Source organism: Salarias fasciatus, chromosome 11 (assembly GCF_902148845.1).
Source record: "Salarias fasciatus chromosome 11, fSalaFa1.1, whole genome shotgun sequence".
Taxonomy (NCBI): domain Eukaryota; kingdom Metazoa; phylum Chordata; class Actinopteri; order Blenniiformes; family Blenniidae; genus Salarias; species Salarias fasciatus.
The window spans coordinates 10,301,556-10,317,584 of record NC_043755.1 but is presented as its reverse complement, the minus strand read 5'-3'; the positions used below and the strand labels follow the sequence as shown (position 1 = coordinate 10,317,584).

Below are 16,029 nucleotides of genomic sequence, written 5' to 3'. Positions count from 1 at the left end.
CTTCTCGCTGGAGGCTCCGAAGGCCAAAAAAAAAAGGTTATCCAGTTATTTTTAAATACCTGTTGACCTTTTTGTACAAACCTGCAGGGTACAAAACGTAACTCAGCCAGACTAAAACTATAAAGGGAGATGTTTTATTTCTTGATATTTGATATCTTTTCAGTAACAAATTCTATCCAAACAAATCACAAACTGTATTATATATACAGTAACTATCACAACCTGGCAAACGTCTTTAAGAGCTTTGTGTTGTTAAAACAATATAAAATATGGAAAAAAATGGCATTACTAGTATAGTTTTGAAATCAGAGCAAGGACAGTTAATAAATATAAGCGATTATTTATTCCATGTGGTTTTCGATTGTTTACTGGACTTTCTGTTTTCTATTTAGGCAATAAAAGACTTTTTTTTTTTATCAGCTAGTAGATGCTTTTACTCTGAAAATATAAGCTCTTCGAATTGACACCTTTCTGTGTTCTATAACTCTCAAGGTTTTCTACTCTAGCTGGTTGTGATGTAGAGAAATTAAGGTTAAAAATCAAATTTGCAACCCGTTGGCAGTGAAACCATTCTCATCATATAGCTGTAGATGTGTGACACTTAAGATATAATGTGCAGTTTTCTGTTCAGTCATAATTCAAAATTATGTTGCTTTGCAATAATCAGAAATAGGTGTTTTTAAAACACAAAATGTGTAATTCAGCAGCAGGAAGTATAATAGAAGACAGGCAGTTTCAAACAGGCAGTTTCACATTTCACATTTTCTCCAAACTTTTAATGATCTGCACTTTTACTCCGTGTTTAACTTTAATATGGAGCTTGTTTATCCCGGTTCAGCTCCGTCGACTTACTGCAAGCGGCTGCTTTGACAGAGGAGCAACTGTTTGAGCAATTTAACAAGCAAAACTCACGACATTTCGGAGGTTTTATTCTGAACGTAAACATTTTTGTGATTTTTTTTTTTTCAAGTAATGAAGCTAAACTTTTCAAGCAAACTCAAGCAACTCTGCAAACATTTCAAAACACAGCAATTTCATTCTACTTTTTTTTTTTTGTGTAAGTCAGTGAAATGTGTTGGGCGATTGCGGTTGTCTTTAAAGATCAATACACACACACGCAGGCATGCACGCGTGCAGGAAAGCACAGATATACAGCATAGCATGCCATACTGGCTTAAATGCCATCAATAGAGTTGTTATATGAAAAGTGACACGCTGCTCCTGTTTACACCTCAGTGAGCTCCTGACACCATATCTTCCTCAGCTTTCACTCAGCAGAGGAAACCTCACAACCTGTCAGGGGTGTCACTGTCTCCGGCAGCCTCTAATTGGAGCCGGATCCAGAGGGGTCCTCAGGTCTTCCGCACCGAAGCGTATCAGTCAGCTCGCACCGCCGGGCCGGAGGGAAATCCCACAATACCTCCCTTAATAAAAGGTGGATCAGCACTTAATAAGACCTGGACGGGCACTGTCTTTCACACCTGAGGTCCCCCTCTCTCACATCTGCAGGGATTCAGGATTATTAAAGAGATGATGCAAAGCCCTTTTGAAAACACAGCCTGTATTTCCTTTGCTCGTCTCGTATTCCCACAAGCGTGAAGTGAAAGAGAGCCTGTTTGATGCACGGCCCTTAAATCATGTGATGGGTTGTGTATGAAAGTGATCTATCTAGGATTACTTTCTGACAAAAAAGAAGAATGAAAACCTGTTTCGGTTTGAATGAAAATAAAATAGCTCTATTCAAGTATCAGAGGTGCATTTTGTAGTTCAGGTTAGCATAGCATTCGCATTGGATTGATATTTATAGATGCAAATAACCTTAAACATAAGAAAAATAATGATAGTGGTCACAATTTTATGTTATTATCTTATGTTGGCTGAGATTTTTGCTTTAATATAATTGAGTTGTTTACATTTCTGTCTTTCTGTTTGTTTTTTGAAACATATATACAAACATATTTATATACATAGAAAGTCAGATCAAATTTTGATCATTCATTTATCTTGTTGTGACCCAGTTTTTCAATACATTTCTGATTTAAAAAAAACATGTCTTTACTTTATACCCATTTTTTCTTGAGTATATCACTTTGTTGTTCTAGAAAATACAGTATTTTTGTGTTGTTCAATAAGGTATTTGAGTATGATATGAAATGTCTGGTCATGCACATTCTATCCTGCCTATGTCAAATTGATTCGTATAGATATTTAACCCAAACAAGGGAAAATATGAAGATCAATATTCATGAGGGGACGGATGCAGGATTTGTTGGACTGCTGTGGACTTGACAGTCTAATAAGGGAGGCCAGCTCTGTCCTGGACCCAGTGGAGCTGCTGAGACTGAAGGATGATGGCGAAGCTGTCAATGAATCGTGCCTCATGCACGACAAAGTAACATCTCTGCAGAGCTCCGTCAGTGACAGGCTGCGTCGCCACACTATCTTAATTCCTCCACTGCTCATTACCGTCATCCTGTGCAGTATGTATTTCTGCTTAGTTTGTAAGTATTTCCATCCACTCTGCCACTGCAATACTGCTACTTGAATTAGAGATTCATCTAATCTAATGCTCAATAACAAATATGACCTACGCAAGTATATTTTATTGATGTGACCCTTCATGAAAAGATACAATCACAGCCGATCCCCGTATTGTGAAATGATTCATTGTTTCCCTTTGAAGTTATGTACAGCATGGGTCTGTGCACCTCAAAGAAAAATTGCTGTGAGGAATTACCATCCAGCCTGGTCGGCCCAGACTTCATTTTTCTTAGTTTTGTCAAATTCAATTATTAGGAATCAGCATGCTCATTTCCCCATTGGTGCGCTTTTATTGACACTCAGTTGCACAGTACTTTTAATAACTAAAACAATACACAGCCAACATCAGTCAATGCACAACTGGAATGAAAAAAAAAGCAAAAAAATAGGTCAGATGAAATTAAATAGGTGGCTGTAATACAATAACAGCAAATTGATTTCCGGCTCTCCGTTATTTAATGCAATAACCTCACATGATTGACTTTTTCCTGGTTTAATTGGGCCGACATGTAGCCGGATAAAGTCTTGTTTTGTTAAATGGCCTTTTAATAAGCTGCTTTGTAGGCCGATCTGTCTGCTGCACCAGCGGTTTCAGGTTGGGGATGAATTATCAAGGCTTCATCTACTTACTGTTCTCATGATGTAAAGCCTCATTAAGGAAGAACAACAGCCAAGGACAGTGAAAGCTAATGGCCTGTCCTGTTGTCGATACTAAAGCTTGACGGTAAGATACAGATGATAGCGGAGGTAGCCGCGGCGATATGTTTGTATTAAAGCTGATGTTTGACTGCTGGGGGGCAGAACGGAGACCCCAAACAGACTGGATGCAGTGAACCTTACTGTCAGCTTATTAAATTGTTATTGCTCCCAGCAAATAATGACTGTACACCACTTACAGACCCCGAACAAACAGCTTGTGTTTTGTCTGGTTTGATCCACTAAAACTCAATTTATAATTGATGAAGGAGTTTGGCTGCGGCCCTGCTGTGGCGTCCCGTGAAGGAGGTTTGTCTTTGTGCAATGTCAAGCTTCAACATGCTTTAATTAAATTCCTCCAGGCCTTCTGTGTTTGCATTTGTCCATGTACTTTGTGACGCTGCGCTACAATGGTTTCCTCTGAGGAGGCCAGAAGTGAACTGCTGAGATTTTTGTCAACATGCTTCAGATTTTTAAATTTTCAATACAAAACCGATGTATGGAGCAGAAGGAGGCACCACTTTGGTTACACTGCCTCTTTCTTAAAGGCAGCAGAAATATCCAGGTTCAATTTTCCACTGGGATATTTCTGTTTAAAGTTTGCATGTTCTCCCTGTGCATTGTATATAGGTTTCCTATTAGTACTCTGGTTTTCCAGGTTAACTGATGGTGCTAAATGTTGTGTGAGTGTCTGGTAACCTGGTGCCTTTACCCAGTGTCAGCTGAGTGAGCTTCAGTCCCATCAACGGGAAAGATAAATGAATATGTGGACGGAGGCTTGTTTCTCGCTGCAGAGCTCAGTGTTGTGAACGCCTGTGATGCTGTAAGTCATACAAGGTTGTCGTATATGTGACGTGCATATGAGAGAAAATAATTCAATATGACCTGTAGACTGAAGGATTAAATCGATTGAAGGGAGCATGTTGAAATCAGCAATGAGATTTTGAGTGAGCCACAAATCGATATAAAAAAAAGAAGAAAAAAAAAACATTGTTTCGAGCATTTCAGGATATCTTAACATAAATTGACTCCGTATCATCAGTCTCGAATGAGGTACCCTTTTTTTTAAACTTACCATTTGGGTGAAAGGTTCTTATAATGGATAGTGCAGTCCTCAACTTCTGGCAGCTAATTGCCGTCTTTATCTGCGCGGCGCAGCTCTCCGCTAAGCAGCACCTTAATGCAGATCCCGGCGATATGCAGACCAGAAGAGCTCGGCCAGAATAAGCTATTTATCTCTGGCTGCACAGCTGAGAAATAGTTCACTCTCCAAGTCGGGGGAAGGGGCAATGCCTCCCTTCAACTCGATATAGTTAATCCTATAAAACATATATTTCCAGCCCGTTAAAAGCCGGCATCATTTTCCAGCTCTCAAGCGGCCCTTGTTTGCTACATAGAGTGTTATCAGCGAGGAGCGAGGAGCGAGGGCGGGGAGAGTCGACGTGAGAGGGAGAGAGAAAGGGCATCATGCTTGCAAGTAAATGTCACATTGTGAGGGGCGGTGCAGGAAGCCAGGTATGAAATTGGATGCTGTGTTCTTTAATTTAATCCCCTGAGTAAACAGAGATGCTGCGAGATTGGATCTGCAGTACAGTCGGCGTTGTCGTCAGAAACTTGTCAATATGCCGGAAGTCACCAGAACACTGAAGCAGCTCCAGAAGGGAGAGAGATGACACACCTCTTCCTCCTCCTCCTCCTCTTCTCCTCCTCATCCTTCATATTTTCACATTTTCTTTGAGAATTTTCTTTCTGCTTCCCAACCCTCAGCTTGTTCTGTTTTACCATAATCCTCTTTTATGTCAGTCCCTCTTTGTTCTTTTCTCTCACGTGAAAATTAATAATAATAATGATACCAAACTTTATTCAGGATGAACTTTTAGAAAGCAGAGCTTTAGAATTAAAAACAAAAAAATATAGAGAATCTCAAGGTATAAAGGTTAAATAAAACCAGTCAGATGCCTTGAGACACAGAATATGCCAAGAGTTTCAGTGAAATAAAAACAGTTTTAGACTGTAGCCAGACTAATGAAGGTTTGAAAGAATGGACTGAAAGCAAACACAGATTTCCATGGAGCAGAGATCAGCGGCCTTTAAAATCAAACAAAATCTTTTTTTACCCTCTTTCACAGAGAAAAATTTGTGTAGAACCACAGAAAAACACATTAAACTCTTAGGGTGAAGAACCACCAGCGGATGAATCCAAATCCTTCTGTCTCCTCCAATGATGAAAATCTCTTTTTATTGAACATGGTGAGTTTATAGAAATCTGGCTTTGAGATGCAGTGTCTTCAGTGGAATTCAGTGAGTCAGCCGTGCAGCCTGCAAGACCTGAATATGGTGTGCAGGTGTCCAGATTTGGACCCGGTCCTGGACCTGGCCTGCAGAACAGAGAGCAGGGTCAGAGGTGAAGGGCTCACGTCTCAGCCAGAAATGGAAAAAGATCTGCGAAGTGCGCCGAGGAACTTCCAGGAAAGCAATTCAGAGTTGGTTGCTTTTTACTTTTCCTCTCTCGTTTCACTTTTGTCATTTAAATTACAGCACATCTTTATTGAAAAGATTCTTTTGCCTCCAGCAATTAGAAAGCTTATTGGGACACTTTCAGCAACTGAGACCATGTAGGAGTGAAAAGTTTAAATATTCACTTTCATGTTCTGAAAAAAAACTTTTCATTCTTATTAAGCCATATTATACAACATTATTGGGGTTTAACATTAATGCATTGCACTGGAAGGCACTTCGCACATAAATCACTGGTTAAATATCAAATCTGGCCTGCGTGTGTTCCCATTATTCCCTGCTCCGTTTAGATTTCATTAGATTATTCATGTCAGGTTAATATTAAATCTCTTTATGAGCTCTGTGAAGAGAAGGAGATGAAGGTCAGATTGTAGTTTAGTGAGACTGATGGCGGCCTTTTGCCTTTTCTCCGGCTTCAGAAATCATCGTTAGGTTTTTTTTGGGGGGAATGACATTCGGCTTGTGTCACAGAGGAATGGCTGTCATTAGCCTGCTTTCAGAGCCAAAGAGGCTGAATGGTGATGATTCGGAGGGTGAAATTACGGGGCTAATTGAAGCTGGGTTTTATTCATTCATGACATTCTGACCTCTGTGCTGTAAAAGTTGAAATTCTGCTGAAGAATAGTCCGAAGCGGTGGACTTCACTGTTTACTGAATGCTGATGCTATGGTGGATTATTCAACTGGCTGATTCAATGTGAGGTTGAGTTTTCTGTTTCCATTCCTGTCAGGCTGAACGAACTTAGTAAAAGCACTCGCAGTCGCGATAAGCCTCACAGAACAAACCTCATGTCGACTCTGTCTGTTCTCCCAGCAAGAGACGAGTGGAACAATCAACAATGGAAAAACGACGGTCCTTCTGAATCTAATAACATCAGTGATAACATGCCAATGATATTGCAGAAGAGAAAAATTGTTATAATGCAGACATGCACGGCCGTTTTTCACACAGCTCCCTGGAATGCTAGCTTGAATAAATCATGTATAAAGATGGATTTGTGTGACGTTAACATTCAGCTTAAAGTTGTATTGAGAACACTGTGTGTGGCTTTACTGTGGCAGGTGTGAGTCACTGAAGAGTCTGATGTGGGTAATGAGCGTTACGTCTGACATGCTGATGGCAGGAAGCTGTGACAGGAGTTAAAACCAAAGTGTTTTCCTGAAAGATATTGATTATATGATTTTTAAGAATCATATATCCCACTTATTATGCCCAAATTATATGCTTCACTATCACATGTTGATGTGTAACTATTATCCTTCGTTCTAACATGTTTATTATTGTCAAGATACAATTATATTAATACAATATCAATATGTATAGAAGCTCAAGATAACATGAAATGCATTTCATGGATATTTATGAAATTATCACATAAAATCAATAAGTCAAAAATGGACATCAGAATATAAAATAAGGTTTGATAAATAGTTTGGTTTCTGAGTTGCAACAATATATTGTTGGTGTGACACATTAGCTGAGCTGGGTTAGTCTGATGGCTCATTCCGTACGACAGCGGGAGGAAGATGCTCTATCATGTAAATGTAAGAACTTCAATAAAAACATTAAAAAACTAAAGATAAGCAGCAGGTATAGAACAGATGATATTCACGACCAACATGAAGATATTAAAAATGGAAGGTAATGTTCTTTAACGCTGATAATCCATCATGGTATCATGTGACCTCCAGTTAGTTGCCTTTAATTTTGCTGTTGAGTTATTTTAGGATGATTCATGGATTGTTGTTGTAAAATGAGTTCTATTAACAAAGCTGCTTTTCAGCGCTGATAACGGTGACAGCCGATGCTGAAGATAACAATTAGATGGGAAGAGACGGCGGTTCAACTGCTCTCGTGAGAGAAGGCCGAGAACTCCACAGCACATCCTCACTTCTGCTCTGTGCGATTCGTCTTCCTTCTTCCCCCACTTTCAGCTTGTTTTATAGTTGGTGCGTCTATTAAAAACTTCCCCGTTCCACAAAATCAACAGCGGTGGTCTTTGGCCGTGGCGGAGCTGCTCTTATGGAGACTGATGAAGAGCAGGGAGGTGCAGCAGGAGGAGGCAAAGGTCCCTTTTAGAGGAAAAGTCAAATAACTCAGAGCAAAGGAAGACATGATGATAGGGATTTTTTTTAAACTCCGGGCTATTGGGTGAGACTTATGAAGTGGTTTAAAAAAAAAAAAAAAAACTGTGGGAAAGAGATGCAAAGTCATTTTGGGACACTTGTTAACTGCGAGACTTGTGAGCCAAAGCCCTCGGTGCAGTGAATTATTTCAATGTTTGACTCCCAGAGCTCGTGTGCCCTACTTTATGGTGGAGGGTATTAACTAAGAGAATCAGCTGCCTTGATTCTATATTTCAGATTATCTTAGGTCGAGACCCCAGGGAGACCTCAGCCTCCGATTTAAAGGCTGACGTTAAACATAAACATGCATGTGGTTCATATCTGTTAGATGAAACCGAGCCAATACTCTTTGGTTGTTTTCATACTCTCAAATATTATTTACTACTAAGATACTTTGGTTTTAATCAAAGCTAATATTGAGTTGTCTGGCTAAATTTCCCCCAGTCCGTGTTCATTCTGCAGGAAGTCACTGCTGCACAACTAGAGCAAATCAAGGTGGACAGCGTGTTTATGTAGTTAATCTGTTATCGCTCTCGCCCCATAAACCAGACTGTTTCTCAGATTTGACAAAGAAGCCAGTTCAGCAGGTTGTGGAGAAGAGGTCACTGGACTCCCTCCAAAATCCATTTTTTCTTGCTTCCCCTTCTGAATGAGAAATCTCCTCCAAGTCAACTCAGCCTGGTGTCCTTGAACCGTTTTTATGTTTTTCTTGTGATTACAACAAAATATCTGAGAGTGAGAACAGGACACCTGCTGCGGCTAAATCCTTTTAAAAGTTTGGGTTTGGGGAAAACACCTTCACTTGAACTCTCACCGCCTCACAGTCGCACATCAAAAGATAAAATTCTCTCTTTGTTGTTTCTCCAACATTCCAAAAACACATGTTTGAGATCAACTGGTCACTGTAAATTTATCATTTGTGTGAGTATGTGTGTGTGTGAGTGTGTGTTGCCTTACATTGTCAATAGCTGTGTCAGGACAGCTCTGGACTGATCCCATTCTACTGTGCAGTTTTTTGGGTTTTCTCTAGCAGAGTTACTGTCAGATGTTACTGACGTGTCTGCAGTTAATCATTTCGAAAGATTTCACTTTGTTTATCAGCTGAAGAGAAACTGCAATAATGCTGTGTGTGTGTGTGTGTGTGTGTGTGTGTGTGTGTGTGTGTGTGTGTGTGTGTGTGTGTGTGTGTGTGTGTGTGTGTGTATGTGTGTGTGTGCGTATGCGTACATGTGCTGTGATATTTCGTTTTACGACTGCTCAGAGTTATATCAAAAGGTGAACTCAAACTTTCTTGAGAGATTGCGCTCACAAAAATAGAACATCAGATAACCTTCAGATGACCTTGATCTGTGACGTCTGGCCAGCAGAAACTAATCTTTCATTGTTTGGCTCGAAGTGACTGGTAAAGTAACACACCTGCAAAGCACTTGGGGGTTAAAAATGGGAGAGCTTTTCTCCAGTTACATATTCAGAGTGCCAGATGACATTTTTTTCTTGAGAAAAATAAGTTTCCTGTATTTCACAACTTTCTGCTAAGCTGAACAGCTGCTTGCTTTACCGTCATTTAACAATGAGTGAATGCAGTGATTAAGCATACAGTATATCTCACAAAAGATGCCCATCACATCAGACAGTTCAGACTTAACTACTGCATTGCAGTTTTTCTATTTCAGCCTTCATTATTTTTTCAGATCATCCACTTCAAACGATCAAACACATCACAGTGTAGCAGCAAACACACACCAATTGATCACAAAATCAAAGTTTGAGATACAACAGAAAAATATCTTATAATAAAGTTACAAAAACAGAAAGCAAGCCCCCATATTTTGGCTTGTAAGAATTAGTCTTGCTCTGAACCATTGTGGAGCATTGAGTCATATACGCAACACTTTTTATTGCAATTTCTGTTACTAATGCTCTGATTGTGTCTCTATGGCTGGAGTAAACAGTTCCTCTGCATAGATCAACAACAATTGCAGCTTCCAGAGCGGCTTGACCATCAGTCTATATTCTCCTGGGATTTGGTAGTTTTATAGTTGAGAGTCACCCGTAAGAGTAATCTAAATTTGTTGCCTCTTTTTCTTGCCTTTGCTAAAATCTACAGTGTTTTTGCTCTACCTGTGCATGTATGTGTGTGGTTTCACTACAAAAACAAACACCTGCACCCACTAGTGGCCCGACATGAAAACTACATCATTCTCAGTGAATACCAAACTTTCCTGAAACGAAAACTCCAAAACAGTATTGAAATAATTCTTTTCAAACAAGTGAAATGAGAAATCAGTCCAAAACTGTCTTTCAATAAATCACAGTTCCAGACATCAGCCATTTCTTTGCGTCATGATTGTTTGTAGGAGATGGGGCTTGCTGGGATAAGAGTCCGTCGGCACGGTCTGTTCAGTGAGATTCATTTCACGTCCATCACCACCTCCTCAGACTTATTTTCCTGAACCCCGACTTGTTTTTCATCATCAGGGTTCTCATGTCGTCCTCTCGCTCTCTCGATTCGTTTTAAAGTGAGAAGCCGTCCGATCAGCCTGAGTGGAGGATTAAATAGATGCTAGCCCCTCTGTGAGCGACGTCATTCCCCCCGTGCCGGCGAATGTGGGTCACTAATTCAACCGCACGGCACGTCGAGCGCGCCGCCGAAAAACTCGCAGTTCAGCAAGACGCGGGGGAACCGGCCGAGCGAGGCGCTGAAATCGCAGAGAACGTTGCGTTAGGCGTCACAGCCGCCCCGCCCTCACTCCGGAGATTTCTCATCAACAATAGATGTCATGTGGCTGTTAGGGGGATTGGACACATGCTGCTGTTTACAGTTGCTTCCCTGCTCTTTGCTGCTTTTTGACATAAAAGAAGACGGAAAAAAGAAAAAAAAAAAAAAAGAAAAAATGGCCTTCAACTTATGATTATTTAATCCTTTGGTTTTTCATTTTGTTCCTTCCCTCCTCATCCCAAGAGGTGCAATTAAAGAGCATAAGGTCAGTATTTTTTGCTGAGAGTTGTAGTGGCATGCGAAATGAGCAGCCTCCAGTGGCACGGGCTGAACCCTTCACCTCCGTCTCTCTTGACGTGCTCCGGGACCATTTAAAACCAGCGCCGTTTATTAGAAAATCCCTCTGGCTCTTCAGATGAGGTACAATACTGGCAGGTGCTCTTACAGGACAGGGAGGAGGGAGGAGACGGCCTGAAAACTTGATTTAGCTTGGATCGATGGCCCGGATGATGAAGCCTTGAGCATTTATTATTTGGTCCTCTCTGGATGGAGGAGCAATCGAAAGAGAAAATAAATTTTTATAGAGCAATCGAGGGTCCTCAGGGTACTTAAATTTGCTGAGAGTAACGAGGGGCGGGGGGTTCTCCCAATGTCCACTGTCATATATCAATAGAAATATGGTTCCCAGAAAACAAAGAAGTGACAGATATTCTGAATATGTCTGCTTGGAAAGCGCTGGACATGTGCGAAGAATTGACTTTGTTGGGGACAGAGACGTGAACGAATACACATGCAAATCCTCACAGCGGGCAGCAAAGACTCAACCGTCTGAATCTCTTCCATTCGCTAACTCCTCCCGTTTTTGTTATTGGGGGGGACATTTTTATTGAAAACGTTCGGCTGGTAGCCACGTTCTCCAACAATTGCTTGCTCTCGCCTCCGCCCACACATTAGAGAGAGCAGACAGGTTTTTCCCTCCTTCGCAATTACCTCCCAGCGGGCCTCGTGGCTGGTGGCTGGCCTTGGAGGGGGCGCTGTGAATTGGAGGAGAGAGGGACTGGCAGCCCCCCCACACCCCCCCACTCGCCATCCCGCCATTAGTGTTCAGCAAAGGGCGCCTGTCGCCACCTGTCACATGATGATCACATGCAGAAGGGAAGGGTTGGAACCATCCGCCCACATCCCATCCATTTCTACATCCCGGGGGGGCTGGAAACAGTGTCTCTCCAAACCCCGACTCCCCCCGCCGCTCCGGTCATTCAGCGCGTCCCATTTGCTCTGGGGCCAATAAAGAATCAAACTGAAATTGCTACCTGAAGTTGTCCCATAACATATATGTGGCATCTAATGATGTTTAGTTTTTATTATAGTTGATATCCTGCAGCCTCACCGGTTTGGAAATGATTTTCTTTTTCTGTAGTGTTGTGAAGAAGAAGGTGTGTTTTCGGCGCTATCACGATCCGCAAATAATGACTGTTTGATGACTTACATTCATATCATCATCAAATAAAACAAGTAAAGCTGTTATGTCTCCGTTTTAACACCTATAATGATAGCTTTGTAATAATCCAGTGTAAACTTTCATTTGTCCGACGTGTTTTATCTGTGAAGCTTCGGTGCGGAGAGAAACAATATTTACACTGAGCTGTTTACACAGTACCAGAAACAAGCTTGTTCTTCCAAATCCACAGTGACGTTTAGTCGTTCGATATTGAAGAAATATATTTTACTGCAAGGCTGCACTAATGAAAAGAAAAGAAAAAGCTTCAACTTTTCCAAATATCCATGTAGACTTTAGTGATAGTTCAGCTGAATATAAAACAAGTAAAAAATAAAATAAAATAAAGAAATCTGTAAATTATTTAGCTGTTTATTTAGCTCATCAATGCCTGATTGGTTACAAGAAAATCAAAATGATAGTCTGCCATTGCAGAAGAATCAGTTGTTAAAGTTGTAAATGGACTTGCAGTCTTGTGTGCTGGGCAGTCCATCACCATCTTCAAGACAATAGACAACTTGTGTGTTGATGTCCTCATTATAATAGGAATCCTGACTATCAATGAGTTGATAGATGCTTCAAAGTTATTGTATTATCTTATCATTCCTGCACATATGTATTTCCTAACCTCGCCAATTGAGATAATGTATCAGCATTAATGCAGAAAGGTGCATTAATGCTAATGCGTATAATATTATGATGCGTTTTCTTCTTATTTTTATCCTCCTCAAAGGAATATGAACCATATTTCTTACATTTTTTTTTTAATTCAAGCAATCCTTTGCATGTTATTTCAGTAACTGCTGAGTCACTGGCTCCTCCCACACACTCTGAGCTCAGTTCAGTCCACATATTAAAGGAGGTCTACCACCGCCTGCCTTTCTTTCATACATCCGATTGTGGGACCCAATAACACTCAATCACTGACACTTTACACTTCTTTGCATATTTCAATAATTGTAAATTTGTCTCTCAAGGCTGAGGAAGTATCACCTGGAAACATGTCTTAGAATATCAGCAAATATGAAAAAATTAGGATTTGGAGACAAAGCCTGGATCCCAGCATGCATATGGAGCGTTCCCTCTCAGAACTCGGTGTAATACAGTGCAGCGTTTCAGCCTAACTGTGGCTGCATGCTGGAGCATTTTAGGCGCGGGCAGATGAGAAACTTGACAGCGAGCCTCTGATAATGCACTCTGGGGGCGAACCTGCTGTCAGAGCAGCTTTCGTCCCGCTGCATGTAATGACGGTCCTGGCCGGCTCTGCGTCGGCTGGCACCGCAGCAGTGGCAACTGCCCGGAGATCACAGCACACCCAAAGTGGGCTCAGTACTTCACTCAAACCGAGAGCCGGTGACGGGGTTATAAAAGCATGGCTGCACTGAGATCATGAGAGGTTCGAAGCTGCAGCCGAATGCAAAGCTGAAAGGAAATGAAATCAGGAATGCAAGCGGCGCGCCGCTTCGGTTTATCGCGTGCGGTGATCTGCTCCGAGGCTTCAACTTGACGTACACACCCGTACACGTACAGAAAGTTGAAGCTCCCCCCTCGCTCTGCAAAAATGAGGGAGAGACTCAGGATGACGAGATGAAAGCAAAGTCATTTCCCATTATCATCACATCCAAATTCCTGCTCTTCCCTCCTCGGATTAGACCCGGCCCCCTCAGCGGGCGTGAGCATGTCACCGGGTCTCTGTGCTGGGATTACAGTCAAGAAGATGAAAAACCCGCTTGCAAAATATATGACGAAGCAGGGGGGATTATGGGGGATTGTGCTCGATGCTACTGTAATGATTCAAGCGCAGGTTGATAGATAACACGGTGAGGGTCAGATTTTCCACTTCCAGATGAAACATGAAACCAGTTCTGATGTTCCTTGTTGGCGCCGTGTGCCGGTCTGATCCTCCAGCCGTGTGTTTATGTAATTGGTGATCGCTGGAGATGACGTAGATGCGGAGTCACGGCCGGTGACGTCCGCGCAGCTCCACACATACCATTTCGGAATGTTGTAATCAGTGTTGGCAGTTTTAATCACAGGCCTCTCCTGCCAAGCTCTTAAGCTCGAATCAGGAAGCCGATTTATCTCCCATCACTAATTTTAGGGACTATTATTGTACAGTACTTTTTTTAGTCATCACTTTTTCTAAACACTGTTAAGGTCGCGGGATTTTATCCCTCGTCTTCGAGAGAGCTTGTCTTCCTGCTCATTTACCGTTCACTGTAAATGCTCTTTGTTTTTCAGAATTTTCCCGTTGCCTTTAACTTTGCACGTAAACACTCTGCGCCATCCGCGCCTGTGCAGAAGACACAGCTCGCTCACTGCCAGGTATCCGTGGCGAATCGGGGCAAGTCGGGACTCAGATTCTGCACAGTCACTCTCAAATCAAAGTGGAGCGAAGGCAAGAGGTGGCGGCCGGGGCAAATATGTAAAAATGCATGAAATTATTCCCTCTGTCGATACAGCCCGCCGCAAGCGCCGGGGGTACTCTCCGCCTGAACTCGGCGGTCCGGGCCTCACTTTATAGGTGCAGACGAGGGGCTGGATGGTGAGAACAGCCTCTGGCGTCCTGGGAATAGAAAAGGGCGGCTGGTATAAACAGAAAAAAAAAATGCAAGTGAAAGAGAAATTGATACAAAGTAATGGGGACAAGGGTTTAAGCTTTGGGACAAATTGTTGGAAAGTTTGTAATAAGTGTGAAATTAGAGGCAAATACGCAGCATCTCCCACAGTGCAGGGACCCGGGGGTTATAAGTGGGGTGTCAGTGGATTATTAAGTAATGATTTATGTGTTTTCCTTAAAGACACCATGCGACAATGTGAAGGAGGCGATTTCTGTACAAACTCATACATATATATTTTCAAATAAAAATGCATTCAAACTTATTCAAATACTTGCTGCAGGAACTAATTGACATTTTCAATCATCAATCACACTGAATAACAGAGTTAGGGAAGACCAGCCATCAGACATTTTACTTTTTTTTCTAGAAGTTAATAAGATTAAACGGTTATGTTAAAATAAACCGAGGCTATTTTCTTGGGTGATTATTTTACGCAGATTAGGAGACATAACATTTACCCATACATACGTGTCAAAAGCGGATAATATATATTCCACTGAATGCGGTCTTCTGTGTAACATTGTTTCACCCATTTCCGACTGCCAGACCCTTTTGTTTGCTGCATAATGCATATTTATAATGATAAATAGCCGTGCTTATGTGAATTAAATCAACCAAACATCATCTGGAGGTGCATATATATGCACATGTGTAGCAGACATAGCTCTTCTTGAATGGTTGCGGCGCTGCACAAATGAAGCAGAACAGCTGCTCTGTTAAGCCGGCCGGTTTAATTTCTCCAGCTGACGGGTGGTTTTTGTCAACAGGTTATTACACCTCTCCTAAATAGGTTGGGCTGCGTATTTTTCATTGCACAACTAGTGAGCCAGAAAGCCTCATTCAGAGGAGATAAAGTCTGCCCCGCTTCATCTGCAGGGGAAGTTTAACGTTAAGCCTGCAAGGTGGATTACAGTGAAATCTCGGTCTGACCTCCGCTATAAGAGGTTATTTCAAATGACTGAGAATATTCAGGATTTTTTCTTTTTTTCTTTTTCCTCTGTTTACTCTCTGGGCTCTCCGGTTAGATGACCTTACTGCTTACTGGATCGTCAGGCCAAGCGTCTTCATCAGCTAACTAATCATGGCTTCTAGCTTTAGCTGTCATCTCCAATCACGTTTTGCGAGTTGACAGAGCATTAGATGTACGATTTCCCCCCTCCACACACACACACACACACACACACACACACACACACACACACACACACACACACACACACACACACACACACACACACACACACACACACTCCCGCTGTGCTGCCGTGTCTGTTGATCAATGCAAGACAGGCTTTTTGGAGAGGGTTCGAT

General features: G+C 41.8%; 1 protein-coding gene across 2 annotated transcripts in view; it reads left to right on the top strand.

Moving 5' to 3' along the window:
* LOC115397478 (mannosyl-oligosaccharide 1,2-alpha-mannosidase IA) overlaps positions 1-16,029 on the top strand; it is a 198,037-nt gene that overhangs the window by 83,918 nt on the left and 98,090 nt on the right. The gene's annotated exons all lie outside the window — the stretch shown is intronic.